Genomic DNA, 16963 nt, shown 5'->3' with positions numbered 1-16963 from the left:
GCAGGCGACGGGGGGCACCGCCCGGGGCCGGGCCCGCTGCGGAGCGGCAGGCGGGGAGGCGGAGGGGGGCTTTGCTCTGCCTCGGGGCGGCGGTGGCCCGGTTCCTCCTCACGAGGAAAGGCAGCCGGGACGAAGCGCTGCTAGTCCGGCCCCTCCTCGGAAGGGAGCTGCCCCCTGGCTCAGAGCAGCTCCTAACTTTTCAGCCAGCAAAATGTACCCCCCTCCCGCCGCCTTGTCTTCTTCTCTCTTTCTTTGGAGGCTTAGACCAGCAAAGACTTCCCTCTGCCTGACTGCGCCCGAAGGCCTGCCAACAACTCCCCCCCCCCCCCCCCCCCCAACAACTGCTCTTTAATAAAAGATAGCACATCCACTCCAAGAACCGCGCCTGCCTGTGTGCTTAGACCAGCAGCCAAAAAACCTGGCTCGCGCGCTCTCTGCGTGTGGCTTGCATGACCCTTTCGAGTTGCACGAGGCTGAAGCTGGTTGCTTCTTCCCGGTTGCTTTTTCAAAGCTCATCCAGACCCAACAAAAGCTCGTTTAATAATGAATTGCACAGCCCAAAGACAGAGAATTTCATTATCCGCATGAACTATTAAGCAACCGACGCCAGCCTCATTCAAGCTGTAGCAAGGGAAGTTGAAGTTGGATAGGAGGGGAAAAAAAATTCCTTGCCAGGAGGGTAGGAAAGCGCTAAAGCAGACTACATAGGGAAGTGGTGGCGCTGGAGCCTTGGAGGTTTGCAAGTCCCACTGGTGGATCCTTGGAGGTTTTTAAGACCTGGCTAGAGAAAGCCTGGGCTGGGATGAGGTAGCTGGGGCTGGTCCTGCTTGGAGCAAGGGGTTGGAGTAGATGTGACCTCCTGAGCTTCCTCCCAACCCTCATGTTCTGGGATTTTGTGGTTTAATTACACCGGTTATCAGGAGCTTCCACGGCTGGAAGCAACTTCTTTTCCCCCTCTCAATGTCACCATTTATTAAGGAAAATCGTTGTTCAGGCCAACATTTCATGGGGTGAGACTCCAGAACTCAGTTGGGCTCATTCAGCAGTAGAAGGGCAAGTGACTCCTCACCCTTCAATGCAGGGTTTTTTGGGTTTTTTCCTGGAGTCTTAAGACCCTCCTATCCCCTTATCTAGAATATTCCCTCCTCCCCCCAAATCACCATCCTGAGATTAACCCTGCTTTCCAAGATCAACCATCTCACCCAAGTGAAATGGGTTTTTAGCACCTTCAGCTCTCTGAAGGATGGTTACAAAGAAGTTGGAGCAGACTTCTCAGTGGTGACAGATGAGAGAACAAGGTGCAATGGTCTCAAGTTGCAGCAGGGGAAGTTTAGGTTGGATATTTGGAAAAACTCTCTCGCTAGGAGTGTAGCGAAGCACTCGAACAGGTTACCCAGAGAGGTGGCTGAATCTCCATCCTTGGAGATGCAATCCACAAAGCCTTGGCTGGGAGGATGTAGTTGGGGCTGGTCCTGCCTTGAGCAAGGGGTTGTGGACAAGACTTCCTGAGATCCCTTCCAAACTCTAATTTCCTATGATCTTTTACCAAACCAAGTGCGAGTTGCTGGAGGTCCTAGGTCCAGAGACCGTATGTAACAGCCTGTCATCAAAGGCACCATTTTTTAAATTTTTTTTACAGTTCATGAAGTTGGGAAGATGCATTCAGTGTGAAACGCACTCAGCTGCAAAGAAGGTAGAGCTGGGGACTGAGAGGAGAGACTGTCACACCACGATAATGGCAAAAGCACTGGAAGAGTTGGCTAAGCATTTTAAAAAAACAGTTCCTTCCAAAATGGTAATGTTGTGACCCCCTCCTTTTGCTGGAGGAATGAAATTCCTCTTCCATTTTCACATTTGGCTGCAAATCAGTCCAGACATTTCATCACTTAATTATAGCATTTTTTTAAGCCTTACTCCCCCCCAAAAAAGTGTCTCGCGTGCTTAATAGATGAAAGCAGACCACTCTGCAATCTGGGAAGAAAAGGTGACTTACCCAGAGTAACACTGGTTCTCTGGCTGGCTTGCTGCCACGCGGAGGAGCCGCGGACTTGGCTAATTAGCACGTGCAGCAATGAGCGCTATTAGGGGAAATGCAAGTGCTCTTTAACAGCCCACCGCTCGGCGGTGGAGATATCCCTGCCTGGGTGAGCTGATCATCCTTCAGTTCTGGACGGATTTCATTCTTGCAGCCCTGCGGGAGCCCTGACACCTTATGCAGTCAGGCTGGGGCAATTTTCACTTTAAGCAATCAACTGGGAGGAAACGCGTAATGTATCTGAAACTCAACTTCTCTTTGGGGCCAGAAGCAATCTGTTGCCAGGCAGACAATTTACCATTATCGCAAGATCCTTTGCTAGCAAAGACCCATGCTAATACTGACTAAGGGAGGCTAAGGGATGAATTTACTTCTTCTCCCCGCTCCCCCGATCTTCACTTTATATTTGAGATTTTGCTTCACTTTATATTTGAGCTCTTGTCTTGTCTCGAAAGCTGTGCCTACTTCGATCCTGTAGTGAAAAGGGAAGCAGGAAAAGATGGAGAGAGAGTTGGAAGCTGTTAAAATGGCAACAGCCTGAGGTCCTGCTGCCTTTAATGGGCTCGCTGGAGCTAGTCACTTTTTTGATGAGAAACGTGCTGTGATGTTAGGCATTGAAATGAGGGCACTAAAAAAAAAGTGTGGTTGAGAAAAGTTCTCTAAAATGTCATCGGGGACTCAGTGGTTTTTGAGCGTCTCCAAGCTCTCCCCATCGGAGACGTTCCGCTTAAAAGTCATTTTCCTCCTGATTTCCACTCTTGCAAATGTAGCTTGGTGTCAGGGAGTCAGGGGAGCTGATCCAGCAAGAAAAGCTCATGTGTATCTTGTATTCCGTTGTCGGCCAAGCCGGGGGGGCTTCAGTGATCCCTGTGACTGTGCACCTGCATTGTCTCGTGTCGGTGCACAGGGCTAAGGGCTGGCACAGGTCCGCTGATGAAGCACCATCAGATCGCTGCCGGTACTCAGGTTCAACTGTGCTGGGGCTACCAGCTATGCGAGGGGTTTGTGGGGTTTGGGTTTCTTTTTTTTGGGAGGGGGTGCTATTTTGTTTCTAAAATCAGTAGTTATAACTCAGACCCATGAAAGGATATGTGCACGCTTCTCAGAATAAAACCACATCTTCCAAGGAGTTGTGCACTGCCACAAGGCAATCTAGAGATCACTATAGAGACTTCTTGAGCATAAATAAACATGCAGCTAAATATTCTGTAGCTACACATTATTCCAGCAATATAATACAGCCCCTGTGTTTGGTTGGGGGAGGGGGGTTGGATACCAGTTAGGCAGGCTTGTTAGGGACTGTTTCCTTTTCTTTTTCCTTTAATTAACAACTCACGGCTCATTTTGCATTAGCACAGACAACTGTGGCATCTAGTGGTTAATAGTAATAATAATTCTGCACCTGTTTCCAAAACAGAGAGTAGCTCTGTATATTTGCTAATTGCTTGAATTGACTGCATGAACTGAAACCTGATGGGTTACCCTGTGTCTTGTAATAAGCCTAAATTTGTTTTCTGGTCCCAAAAGGTATGACTTAAAGGCAATGATTTTAAAGTATGTAGCAGATTTAGATTAAATTGCAGGGACAGGCTCTTCACTATAAAAACAGGATAATGAACCAGGCTACAAGAGAAGCTATGGAATCTCACTGAAGTTTTTTTTTTTTTTCAAATAGAGGCTGGATAGGCATCTGTTTGGGATAGTTTAGAAACATCACATCCTGCATCTGTGCAGGGGGGTTGTATTTAATTGCCCCTCCCAACCCTATGATTCTAAGGTAGCTTCATACATGATGAAGGATAATGGCAATATATACCAATGACATCAAAAGCATGCTGCTAAAATGATAAGAAAAAGCAAAAACTAAGAGTAGACAGGTTCAGACTTATTTGACAGATGGTCTTGGAATTAATCAGGATTAGGAATTAGAAAATGTTGCTCCCAGCTGTGCTGTTGCTTTCTGGTGTGATTTGGGGGGAGCCACTTTACCTTCTTTATGCCATTTTTCCCCTTCTGAAAAAAATTATAGGTAAAAGAAAATCTCTTCTTAGCAATTTAGGCAAGCAATTTGTAGTCATTAAAGTACTTTGATGGGGGAGGACTGCAGGAATATGGGAACATTATACTTTTTAAATGAAATGTTTTAACTGAGAAGAACATCATTGGCAGCAGCTGATGTAAGAAATCCTATCACCCCTCCTATCCATGGGAAGATCTAGGATTTTGAAAAGTGGGGTACTGATGGTGGGGCACATCATCACATAAAACAGACAACACACATTTTTCTCCAGTTAAAGAGAAACTAGGGGTGCCTATACACAAACAGTGGGGAGGCTGCTCCCATGGGCTGTAATTACTCAATTAATCAAGTCTGCCGGAGTGTGGTAATTACCATGCTCCAGCCAGCCTCCACATCTTGTGTATTAGTGTCCCCACACTTCAAAATGGCAGCAGGGACACTTTATCTAAAATTCATTCAATGCTCCAGGCACTTTAGCCCCCCCCTGCACATGTAAAAATGCCTTGGCTGTTTTACTAATATGCTAGGGGTAGTGTGACCATATGCCCCAGTTTGGCCAGGACAGTCCTGGATTTTGTAGGCCATCTCAGCATCAGCCAGTTGGTGAAAAACGAAGCAGAAGTCTTAGACTGGTGCCACCCCACCTGCACGTGCCCAACCCAGTTCCTCCTAAGCAGCGGCTGGAGGCTGGGTGGATAGGCTGGGCTGAGCACTGCTCCTGCTGCCTGGAGTGGGGAATCGGCCAGGGCAGGGTGGGTCAGAACGGGGTCCAGGGCCAGGATTCAGGAAGCTGCACAGGGCTAGCTGGGATGGCTGCCCCCCACCAGCAATCTCATGCCCTGCTGCTGAGGCCCTGGCTGCATGTGGCAGCCCCAGGCAGCTGAGGGAGGTGTATGGCCATGTAGTACAGATTGGTGAAGCCCAAGGGGCACTGCACAGGGCTAGCCCCTAGCTGGATCCAGCCTCTGGGCACAATGGATGGAGCCCAGCTGTGGATCTCTGCACTGTCCCTCTCCACCCCTCCTGCTCCAACACCAAGGCTGCTGGGGGCCACAGTTTTGGGGCTGAGTAAATTCAGCACCCTCATGTGCAAGCCTGCTGGATGGGACCCGTAGGTATGTGCACATGTATGCATCCACGAGGCACAGGTCCCTGCTCACACCTCCCCAACTTAGTGCCTGCAGGGTGCCAGCCAGCTGGGACCTCCCTTGCAAACTCAGGCACGATCTGGCAGACAGAGCAAGCTTCTGGCTGCAGGTGGGCAGAGGTTTCCTTGTTACGGAGTGAGAAGGGGGGGAGGGGAGGGAGCACAACAACTGCTGCAGGGCAAAGGAAAGTGTGTGCTAAACTCAGTGGTGCTATGCATGGGGGGCGGGTGACAGCCCAGCAACACAGCACCTGCCTCCACACATGCTGCGTGCTGGGCTGGAGGAGGAAGCAGGCATGTTTTTGTGCATGTATCTCTGTGTGTGTGTGTGTACGCACATGTGAGCCCCCACCCCCACCCACATCCCAGATTTCCTTTAAAATAATATGGTCACCCTAGCTCCGGAGCTGGCTCTATATTATTCATTTTAAAATCAAAGCAAAGCAAATATAACCATGGTAATGTGCACTTATTTGTTAGATTTTATATAAAAGGTTTAAAAAACCACAACAAATTTTAAAAAGTAATTAAAATGCTCAAAAAATCTTGACAATGCCTCCAATGCTTCACTGTCAGTCATTTCTACACCTGGGTTAGTATTACCACACCTGAGTGTTTTTAGCTAGAGATAAAAACAATCTGCAGGGCTGTGAAATACAAGAGAGACTTTACTAGGAGTGGCTAGCAGACTGAAACTTTTTAGAAGAAAGACTAGTTTGAATAGTGGAACATCAAGACCATTAAAAAGGAGAGAAGGTCATAAACATCTGTGGAGTGGAGAGAGATTAGCAAGAATTGGGGAGATGATAATAAGCCAGGAAGTCAACTGACTCTCAGCACTGTCTAAATAGAAATGTTCCTGCCCCTTCCAGGTAGTTGGTTTTAAAACTTGGGTGGAGTAGGATCAAAAGTGCAGTACATTTGCACCCCCTCAGACCTGCCCCTGCTACTATCCATAGTAGCACCATAATTGAGCAACTTTCAACTGTTCTCATTCAATTAAAATATTTGAGGCCCTCAAAAAATTTAGGATGATAGTATGCAGTAACTCTGTCCACAACAGCAAGGAAACTAAGATGGACAGGGATGCTCTCAAATTCTGAAATGCAAAGGCACGTTCTAGAGTTAGGCAGGGCAGAGCAGCACCTTATAGACTAACTAATTCAGTCAAAAGCTTTCAGAAGCAACAGTTATGTCAGATGTTTTGTATCATAAAGGTGCCACTCTGCCCTGCCATCTGCCTAACCTTAGACTAGCACAGCTAATGACCTCTTTCTAGAGTTAATTAATTCAACATTTTCTTAATTTTTTCATTGCTCTAGTCTTCAAGACCTACTTTCCTCCCATGTAAGTCCATAACCCATGTCAAGTATAGATATCAGTGAATTACATGTTACACATACCTCAAATTAGACATTGCCCAGGAAATAAAGGAAGGCAGCCACATTTGCATGTACCCAGATCTGTTTCTTAGCTGATTCCTTTTAATTTGCTGTGACACTTGATGCTGAAAAGCAGTAGTTACTATTTATAAATTGTTAATATGCTACAATCTTTATGATGAGTTTCTTCTGCATCTTTTTCCCATTTCTACCACCTTTTGGTATTCTCCAAGGGTCTTACACTGTAAGCCGAACAAATGTTAATCATCTTAGTGTTGTTCGGCTTAATAGAGTAATTACACTTTAAGACAAAAAAACAGCTCTGGCTGTCCTTCCCCTGCCCAGCCGTGACTTGCCACTAGAGGCTTGGTGAACAGGGGCAGGACTAGGAGCAAGACTGACTTGCTGCTTGAGCTTCAAGTGGCCTGATCCTTTTTTTCTCTGGAGCTCAGTCCTCGGCACTACCCTTGCCTCCATAGCTCTGTCCAGCGAGAGCAGCAGGGCAGATGCACTGTGCCTGGCCCCACTGCACCCCAGCATCCCAAACCTGACTCAGGAGTGACCACTGCATTTTGGAATGGTGGAGGACTTCAACTTGGGTGGAATAGCTGTGGAGAGTGGCCACGTCTTTATGGAAGAGGGGCAAAATTAAGTGGACTAGAGATAATCCTGCCATGGAGTGGTATTTTTCTAAACTGAGTAATGAGTCCTTTAAGCCACTTAAAAGGTGTTAATGTCCAGACAATCCAGGGGCTAAGAGTTCAAAAAAGCCACCTAAAGGTACCATGTAACAAGACCCTAACTTAATTTAAACTTCATTTCTTCTTCTTCCTTGCTCACTCCTGTTTTCAAGCTTTATTTCTTGACTTCCTAAAGTACCTAGTGGATGTGTCTACACAAGATGCTTTGCTGCAAAGTAGCATAGTTTACTACACAATGAGCATGTGCATCTTAACACATTCACATGCTTACTGAGCAGTAAACTTTGCTAATTGTGAGTGAATTCACTACTTGTGCTCCAACAGCTCAGGCTGCCATACAACAGTTCAAAGGGGGCAAATCCCATGGCACTTCATGGAGCTTCATGGTATGCAAACATTGAAGGCCTGAGCAGCTTGTCCCAGTGTTGCATGTCCTGCCTGACTACTTTTTTTAGCATGCTTTTTAAAGTTTGGTTAAACCGCTTAACTAGACTGTCCATCTGCAGGTGGTAAACCAAAGTTCACAAGTGTCAGATCTGGAGAATTTCACATACCTCCTTAAAAACCCAGGCCATAAAATTGTTTTGTTGCTCAGTTAAAATCTCTTTTAGAAGGTCTACCCTAGTAAAAATATACAAAAGCTCTTCTGCCACCTTTTCTATGCTTGCTGACCTCAAAGGTACTGCCTCAGAGGATACTGGGTGGTATCGTCAATAAGTACTATAATAAATTGCTACCCTGGGGCACTCAGTGGCAATGCACTAACAATATCTACTGCCACCCTTTCAAATGGTTCCTCCATTAGCAGCATGAGCTCCATGGGAGCACATGGTAGCCACTATGGGTGGGTGAGTTGGCACTTAAGGCAGGATTGACAAAACCAGCCTACTTCCTGCTTAATCCTGCAAGTCTCCTCCCAGAGGGAGTTCATGCGCTAATTGCATCAAGGCTTGTTAGTACCTTTTTGGTACTAACCACTGTGTGACCTCCATCCCAGGCCCTCGCCCTTTATCAATGCAGTGGAGGAAACCCCATCTTACCTCAAAGTGAGGTACCATTCAAGTAAGGTTGTATGACCTCATCTTCAATATTGGCCAGGCCTCCTTAATACATGTGCCAGAACCCATTTTCACATGTCTGCTCAATGGCAAATTGGATGTTTTCTAGCTCTGGGCCAATGTCATCTTTTGCCATTGTAGGATACCCTTCTCTACCTTGGGCTTCTTTAGAGGTAGATTCTCCCAGGAGCCCTTCCCTCTTGGTCTTAAAAGTATGCTTGGTCCCTTCAGCTAGTGTGCCTATTAGCTCCCAGAGACAGGGCCAGTGCTATCCGAGAAGCACTGGGTAAGGCAAACATGTAGCCAAGTGTGCCCGCACCTGGTAGGTGTGGCCTCCAATGGTAAGCTGGATCCAGGCCTGCTCAAATGTTTGTGATTTCCAATGCAGACATAGGTGCTTGGAGTGGTCTGCAATGTACGGTGTTACATTCCACACTAGCTCCCATCTCACTGTTGTCTGGGCAGATCTGGTACTGACCAACACAGTCACCCACTGTCCCTCAAATCCAGGCGTCCATAGTGATGTGGTTATTGCCTGCTGGAAGCTTCCTCAACCCCCTAAGGGTGGCATCTCCAAGTCCACACTCCATACCTCCCACTGGAGAAGGCTCACGTCTACTTTCTGCCTCTTTGCCTCCCTTCCATCTCTGAGGGAGGGCCCTGGGGACAATTTCAGATGCAATGCCCTGATCACCCACACTGAAAACATATAATATTAACTCCTGGGTTTAGCCCCTTCTCTTGTGTTTCTGGCCTCCTTTGGGGAACTGGGTTCCCCCTTTTAGGTGCATATGACCTGCCTACCCCCTTGACAGTGCATGTTCCCTCCCAGCTGCCAGAAAATCTTCTGCCAACTGCTCTGCTATCTGCACTGTTTTTTGGCTGGTACTGCTGGACCCAGAGCTGACTTTTACTTTTGCTGCTGGCTCTGGCTAAAGACCCACTCTTTAGGGCCCTTGCCTCTGTTCCAGCAGAACTAGTAGATAACACCACAAGGCTACCTGAGGCTTGTTAGAAATGCAAAATAAAGCTCTGCGGGTTGAATCCCACTGTGGGCCATACGTTTCTAACCCCTATTGTAAACCAATGGTTAGAACACTTGCTCAGGGAGCAGGAGACTTGGGGTCTAGAGTCTCCTTACTGTTGTATGTGGATCTTCTGCTGTATACCAGATGACAAGCTAGGGCATGTGTAGATGAAATGGGGTCCCTAAATTGAAGTGGTGGGTTTTTAAAAACACCACTTCAATTTAGGGCCAATTAAACCCCTGTGTTGTACACACACCCAACTTAACTTCCCCTCCAGGAGGGGAGGGTGAGCCACCGGCGGCAGAGTGGTCCCTGGGCTGTGGGGAGGGCTGGTGCTTCCCTTCGCAGCACCGGCGGGCCCCCCCAGGTGGGACCTTTCTGCCAGTACCTGGCTCGGGTGGTCTCAGGGGGCACTGTAGCCACGGAGGGAAGCACTGGGCCCCTGCACAGGTCAGGCAGACAGTAAGGCTCCAGTGGGTGGGTGGGGAGCGGGGGAGGGAAAGGATCAGTCTTGCTGCTTTTTTTTTTTCCCCTCTCTTGGGCAGAGCCTTCCTGGGCTGCTGCCAGGCTACCTGCAGGGCTTCCTGCAGAGCCCCTGAGCTGCACGGAGCCCAGTGCTTTGCTCCATGGCTGTGGAGAAGCAAACTAAAACTCCTTGGAGGAATTTTAGTGTGCTGCACCCCAAGTCATTTAAGGCACATTACACTGCTGAATTTGCTACAACGGCTGGAATTAATGTGCAATACACTGCCATAGTGTGCAAACACCGACATCATTAAAGCAGTGCAAAAGCATTTAGCTTGCTTTAAAGTGTCATGCACATATGCCCCTTGTTTCATCTACACACGGCCCTAGGCATTGCCCATCAATGCCCTTGAAGCTGGCCTACTACACCTTACATTTAATATTCATTGGATAAACAGCACTGGGAAAGTTTTTGCCCTGTTAGGGACAGGAACTCAGATTAGAACCCAGAATGACCAGTATCCACCTCAATGATGCATAGGCTCTCTGACTTGTATTTGTTTTTCCCTGGCCCTTGGGGCATCCAGAAAGAGAAGGCTGAAGAGAGACTGGGTAATTCATAACCACAAAGGGTACATACAGAAGTACAGCTGCCTGTTGTAACCCATGGCACTACGCAGGCAGCATCATGAATTACAGTGATCCCCCAGACCCAAAAGAAGTACGCTGTTGAGTCCAGGGGATTCTGGAATCCAGTTGCTGGCTACCACCAGCCTGCAGCCGGTTTCCCCTAGCAATACTTCTCCTCCCTCCCAGCCCTGATGCTGTTTGCAGAATGGGAGGGGCGGGGAAGGGAGAGGAGGAAGGTCTTTTGGGGGATTCCCTAGCTGCCACTAGAGGGTAGATGGATTGGAGTCCCCCCTGCCTGCCCTCCCTCCCACCCACCACCTCAGGGAGGGCTCCAATCCACCCAACCCCACCCTCCAACGCCAGCTGAAAGAAACCCAGACCAAACTCCCTCTACTCCCTTTCCCTTCTGCTATTCTGAAAGCAGTGCCAGGGCTCAGAGGTGGTACAAACAGAAGTTACTGAAGCCTCTCTGTTTTGGAGTGTCTTCATCTGAACCCTCATGCAAGGTGGGTTCAGATTTTCATGGGATTGAGCCCTTTTAAAGTGCTCTGCAGCTGTGCACTTCTGTTTGGTCACAGCTCTAGAGCACTTTCAGGGGCCATTTTTCACCTGATCTGTCACTTCTGTCTGTCCCCTAAACTTGGTAGTTACAGTGTTTTACTGGGAAACAGCAAATTCAAACTTTCTCTAGGTAGGAGTGCCTAAGAACATGGGTCTCTCAATCTGAGTGAGTGCCAGAAGGTAGGAAGACTCTCCTCCTCTCTTTAGTTTCCAGTAGGTATGCACTCAAGGGCAGTGTCTACATGAGACTAAATGGCTAAGCAGTAACTGCAGTTACTGCACAGTAGTGTTGCCAAATGGCTTTTAGGTGATGCTGACTGCAGTAGCTCATTACTACTGTGCAGTAATGTCATGTCATGCTTCTTGCCATGTGATGCTACTGTGCAGTAGTAATGAGCTACTGCATAGTCAGCATCTCATGTAGGTGGCTTCTCAAGGCAATTCTATTTCATTACTGGAGGAATAGAATCCCAAACTGTGCATATGTTACACAGCTATGTATACACAATTTTCACTCAGGAAGGGTAATTAGGATTTGGCCCAGTGTATTTCCTCCTGTTGAGTTTACTTTCAGAGATGACAGTCAGAAAGAGCTACCTCAGGTCACTTTAGGCCATTCAAGAATTTTTTCCTAGTAAGTTGCAACTGGCATCCTAAAGACCCACCATCACTCTCATGAGCCAGACAGTTACATGTTGCAAGCCAAAGCGGTAAAGCCTTGGGTGGATCTAAAATCTTGCCTATGAAAGGATATACAGGAAAAATAAGCTAAATTACTAGGCGTATGATGTTGATACACAAATGCTAAAATATATTTAAACCCTTTTCTGGATGTTCTTATTCAGAAATAAAGTGGCTTTAGTTCATACAGGTGGTTTGAGACTCAGCCGTTAGAAGTGACAAACTTGTTAAAACTGACATTGCATGTCCTATCTCATAGTGTATATTTCTTATCATGTTTTCTTGTTTTAGTCTATATATATATATATATATATAGGCTTCTTCAGTAAACAAAGAATAGAATTAATAATAGCCTCAAGAAGATAGTCAAAATGTCACCTATTTGTCAAGTAGTTTAGAGGAAAGCATTCTTGCAAAACAATGTTTCAAATTACATTTTATTTAAGAAACTTTGCATAGATTAAAACTAGTTACAAATATTTCATGTAGGAGTTATTAAAATCCAGGAGAAGTCCATAGAAATCCTGTGGAATTAACCTATTCTATAAATTCATGCTCTAATTTGGGTTTGTTGTATAAGCTATTAGCAGTTTTTCAAGTGGCTGGAAAAGTTCCATGTACAGTATGAAGAGAAATTGTGCCACCTTGTGAAACAATATTATGATTGCAGTCTGATGCTTTTTGGAGGCGTTTTATGCTAACTCAGCTTGTCTTCTAAAACTTATTCAGACAAATTCTTTTCTTAAGGTATAAAGCCAGTTTAATAGAAAAAGCATTTGAAAGCAGCTGTATCTGTATTTGCTTTATACGTTTAGCTACTGGAAATTCTATTAGGTTCTTTGAAAGCATTACCTTGTACTGTTGCTTTCTTGCACGATGTTGCTTTAGCAAATTGTGTGAGGACATTAAAAAGCTCTTAGAAACAGAGAGTTTTTCCAACAGAGTTCTATCTTTGGAAAAATATAAAACCTCTATTATGAGGTGTCCTGCCTAGGGAATCTAGAATTGTGAAACGATCCAACTATTCTAAAGGCAATGGAACATTTCTAAGGGGAAAAACTCAAATTTCTCTGTGTTTATCTTTCATTTATTATGCTTAGGAAAAATCCTCTAACTTACATTTATTACTAGGCTTACTAGGTTTTCTGGGCTTTCATATATTTTTCTAACTTGTGATTTTTTTTAAAGCAAATTATGCTTTCTTCATAAATAGTATTCATAAATAGAGTTTTTAAAAACGTATTTTTTCTTTTAATTACAATAAAAATTGCCCCCCTCCAAAATGCTATATTCCTGGGGATGAATGTTGAGGACCTGCCACTTTCCTGTGCAAACAATTTTCAAGTTGCAGAAATTATATATATTTGAAATATTTTCAATATATATTTTATTTCAATAAAAATAAATAGAATATTCTTTAGTTTTTTCATTGACTTAGCTCTAAAACTCAGTCGTGAAAAATATTCCTTTCTTCATTAGCTTCAGCAGGGCTGTACCACTATATTAAGTACATACAGGTGCAGATGAATGTTAGGGGTCTAAAATTGGAAAGAATAGAGCTAATGACAAAATCCTCAGCTCTGTTGTGCTGCTTTGTGCCACTCCAGCAATTTGTTTAACATTGTTGTGCAACTTCTTTATAAGCTTCAGTGTAGACAGTCTGGCTGTACACCAAGGGTATACAGAACTATACTTGCACTTCATTAAGTCCTAGCTTTTGCAAAAGCCCTTTTGGAAATACTGCTGTTTGTACAAATATACAGCAAATCTGATGTTGCATTTTAAAACTAGACCAGTGTCCTGTAGCTTGATGATTTGATATCAAGAGTTTGCTTTGCAAGGCATCTAGTCCAATGTACATAACTTCGTATCAAATATCCATGATGAACTTACCTCAACATACTGTAATAAAATAGACAGTTATTGTACTTAAAAACAAGTACATCAAGATGGTTACCTACTCTGGGAGTATTTATATGTAGGATGTCATATTTAAGGTGTGTCTGAAATTGGCTTCTTTTCAGGCAAATACAAAAAGGCAAAGGAAGACCTTTTGACATCTCTCCATGCAGCTATATACCCAGTTAACATGTAATTCAGATTAGCAGGTGTAATGTCTGAAGCTTCAGATACATGTTGCCAAGAACTGGCACCAGTTCTGCAAAACAAGTACGCATATGCTTTACTTTTGGCATTTGGATAGTCCTGTTACAATTTCATCATGGCTCAGAAGAATGCAGAAAAGTTTGGAAAGAAGCTTTGGAAAGATTTACAGTGAACCTAGAAACAAGACAATTTTTAGATATCTTACCAATAGCAGCATTGTTAGAAAAGTCAAAAGATTCTGGAAGGTTAGTATAGATGCCATCAGTATGGCATGTATGGCATGTATGCATGCCATCAGTATACTGATACATCAGTATGGCATGTATGGCATGTATGGCATAGATGCCATACATCCAGCAGTACTGGTTCTGAGTCACTGATATAGATTTGGAATATATTGCAATGAGTCATTACTATGGTAAGGATAAATGTGAGGTTGAGCCACGGAGCTCCAAACTCTTATTTATAGGAAAAAAAGGCAGACTTCAGACTAACACAGATAAATACCTCTTTCTATAAGAGTTAATGATCTCAATGTCTAAATACATTTAAAATAAACCTTTATTTATTTTTAATTTAACTAATTTTTTATTTCTGAAGAGATTAAAATATTGAATAAAGAATGTATTCTGGAAAATTTTAGATTGATTTTCCAAAGACATTGCACATAATGAAAGCTAATGTTTCCCTTACACTGTGGAAAATCCTTGGGTATAATTAACCTAATACTAAGAGTTTCAAGGAAGGATTTCCACACAAGGGAAACTTAAAAATATGTCACCTAAATATATGGAAAATCAATTTGCTTTTTGTCAGAGTGGGTGAATGGTTCTAGTGGGAAAGTGAGCTTTCCCCACCAACTGTTTTATATACAGGCTATTCTGACCAGTGCAACACTGTATACAGCCTTAGGAAGCTGAGGGCTTCATAGTGAGCTGGGTAGGCTGGCTTATTTACTATAAACATGTCCACAAAATAAAATTATACATGTTTTTGTACAAACAAAGGTTCCAAAATAAGTAAAAAAAAGAAGGCAGCTGAAGAAAATAAGTTTTGGATTTCACAGTGCAGAAAAACTAAATTTGCTGTCTAGAACAGTGGTGGCCAACCTTTTAGCTCCATGGCTGGAAAATGTGGACAGGTCAGTCTGTGGGCCGAATCCTGGGTGGAGTTAACCCACAGGTGTGATCCACTATCCTGAACCAACCGCACACTGGTGCAATTAATGATGCCACCATTCCCCCACCATCAAATGTCCATATTCATGGGGAGCACTGTAGGCACTTTAACTAAAGCTTGTCGAATGACCTTTAATTAAAGCACCCCCACCACCATTTTGAAGTGTGGGATGTTGAATACATGAGACTCTGGGCATTTTAATTAGAGGGGCTCCCGAGAGCATGGAACTGAATTAAACTGAATGAAAGCATAATAAGGCTTAGCACAGTATTTGATTCATTCAATTCCCTTTAGAGTGGAAGGGAGTGTACATGGACAGTAAAAGAACCGCTAGCAGTGTGGTTACTGTGTGAGGTTACTGCTAAGTGGGAATAGGGGTGTCTAGGGAGCAATGTGTGGGGGCAGACTGTGTGTGGGATGGCTATGGTAGGCAGGAGTAGAACTGGATTTTTCAGATTTCATTTAGCTAGTAGACCACAGTACATTTACTAACCATTCTCTTAAAGCAGTGGTGCTGACCCCCCAGGCCAAATCTGGCCTGCAGAACTGTATTATTACCCAGAAAGTGGGAGATCTAGGTTCTAGGCTCCCTTTCCCAAAGATGGATTAAGATTATATGTGTCTCATTTCCCAGCAAATTGCCCTAATCATGGCTGAAGCATTGCTGAGATCACCCAGCACTTAATCTGTTTCTTCTTGAATGTGCCTGCCTTTCGGCTGTCTGGGAAGGGAAAATTATGACCATGACCTTGTTACCTAGACCATTATTACCTTATTAAACACTGTTTCCTCTACATTCATTTTGGGCCTTTGTAAAGATTATTTGAGTTGATGCAGGACTACATAAACAAAGCAGCAACACGAAGGGTGTTGCATGGGGTTTGTGGTTGTTAATTTTCAGAAAGGGAGACAGCTCCTTGTTACGCCTCAGCTCTGTGTTCTTGGGAACCCTGGCACAGGATGCAGCCTGTCTGACTCACCCACCCCCTGCTCCCTCCCCTCCTCTACATAAACGAAACTGATTAAGATGCAGTGAGAGACACACCTAAGACCCTCCAGATAAGGGTGACAAGAATGAAACAACTGCCCTAGGTCTCATTTGCATCCGAGATGGAACCAGATGACAATTCATTTACATGAGAGATGGAGAACAGAAAGCCTGAAGCAGAGACTGCAGTGAATTCTGGGACCAGAGAAGCAGGGGAGCACTGCATGATAGGGAATCTGTGCTCCAAATGTTAATCAACCCATGTTCACACACACCCAGCTCAGCATTTATCAGACCAGTTCTAATCTGGATTTACTAAGGACTTTCCTCCCCCCAGACACACACACACCTCTAAGTTTAATAGGCATCTCGGGCCATACATTCCTCGGTCCCACTATGGGAGGCCTATTTAAACTTGATTGACTAAAAACTCGGTTGCCGGGTTAGGGAATGCTGAGGCAAGAGACCGAGTCAGAGGGGGTATGGGCAACATTTGAACAATGGTTAAGGGTTCATCACAGTGTCCAGCCCGTTGGGGCCCTAATCACAGGTGTTGTCATACTTTTCCCGAGACGACTGGTGGGAGTCCTCTCCACAAAAGGTTATGAACACCCCAATAATTATCTTAAGTCTGTTAAAAGACTATAGTAAGATCTGGAAAAGTCATGCTAAGCTGAGGCTTGTGCACAACAAGTAAAAATCCAAAATCCTGATGCTGCAAGCTATCTATTATTCCTGAAGAAACCATGAGATATCCTATCAGTATATCTGCCATCCATAGGAATCTCAAGCTGGCTCCCAAGTATTTGGGTTACTCCCTAATCTTAAGTGTTTCCTGATTATCAATCAGTTTCCTGAGATGGTCCAAACCAGATAACCCCTTGTCAATAGAAAAGACAATGATTTACACTACTGAAGGTGCTTCGAAGCAGCTGAACTGAGGGTATAAAAATCTGTAAGTGTGTGTGCTGCAAGAGGAAGA

General features: G+C 44.7%; 1 protein-coding gene across 1 annotated transcript in view; it reads right to left on the bottom strand.

Annotated features, from left to right (window-relative positions):
- CHSY3 (chondroitin sulfate synthase 3) overlaps window positions 1-16963 on the bottom strand; it is a 307356-nt gene that overhangs the window by 284249 nt on the left and 6144 nt on the right. The gene's annotated exons all lie outside the window — the stretch shown is intronic.

The sequence above is a fragment of the Alligator sinensis genome, unplaced genomic scaffold (genome assembly GCF_000455745.1).
Source record: "Alligator sinensis unplaced genomic scaffold, ASM45574v1 scaffold1001_1, whole genome shotgun sequence".
NCBI lineage: Eukaryota > Metazoa > Chordata > Crocodylia > Alligatoridae > Alligator > Alligator sinensis.
This window is presented reverse-complemented; position numbering and strand designations above follow the sequence as displayed.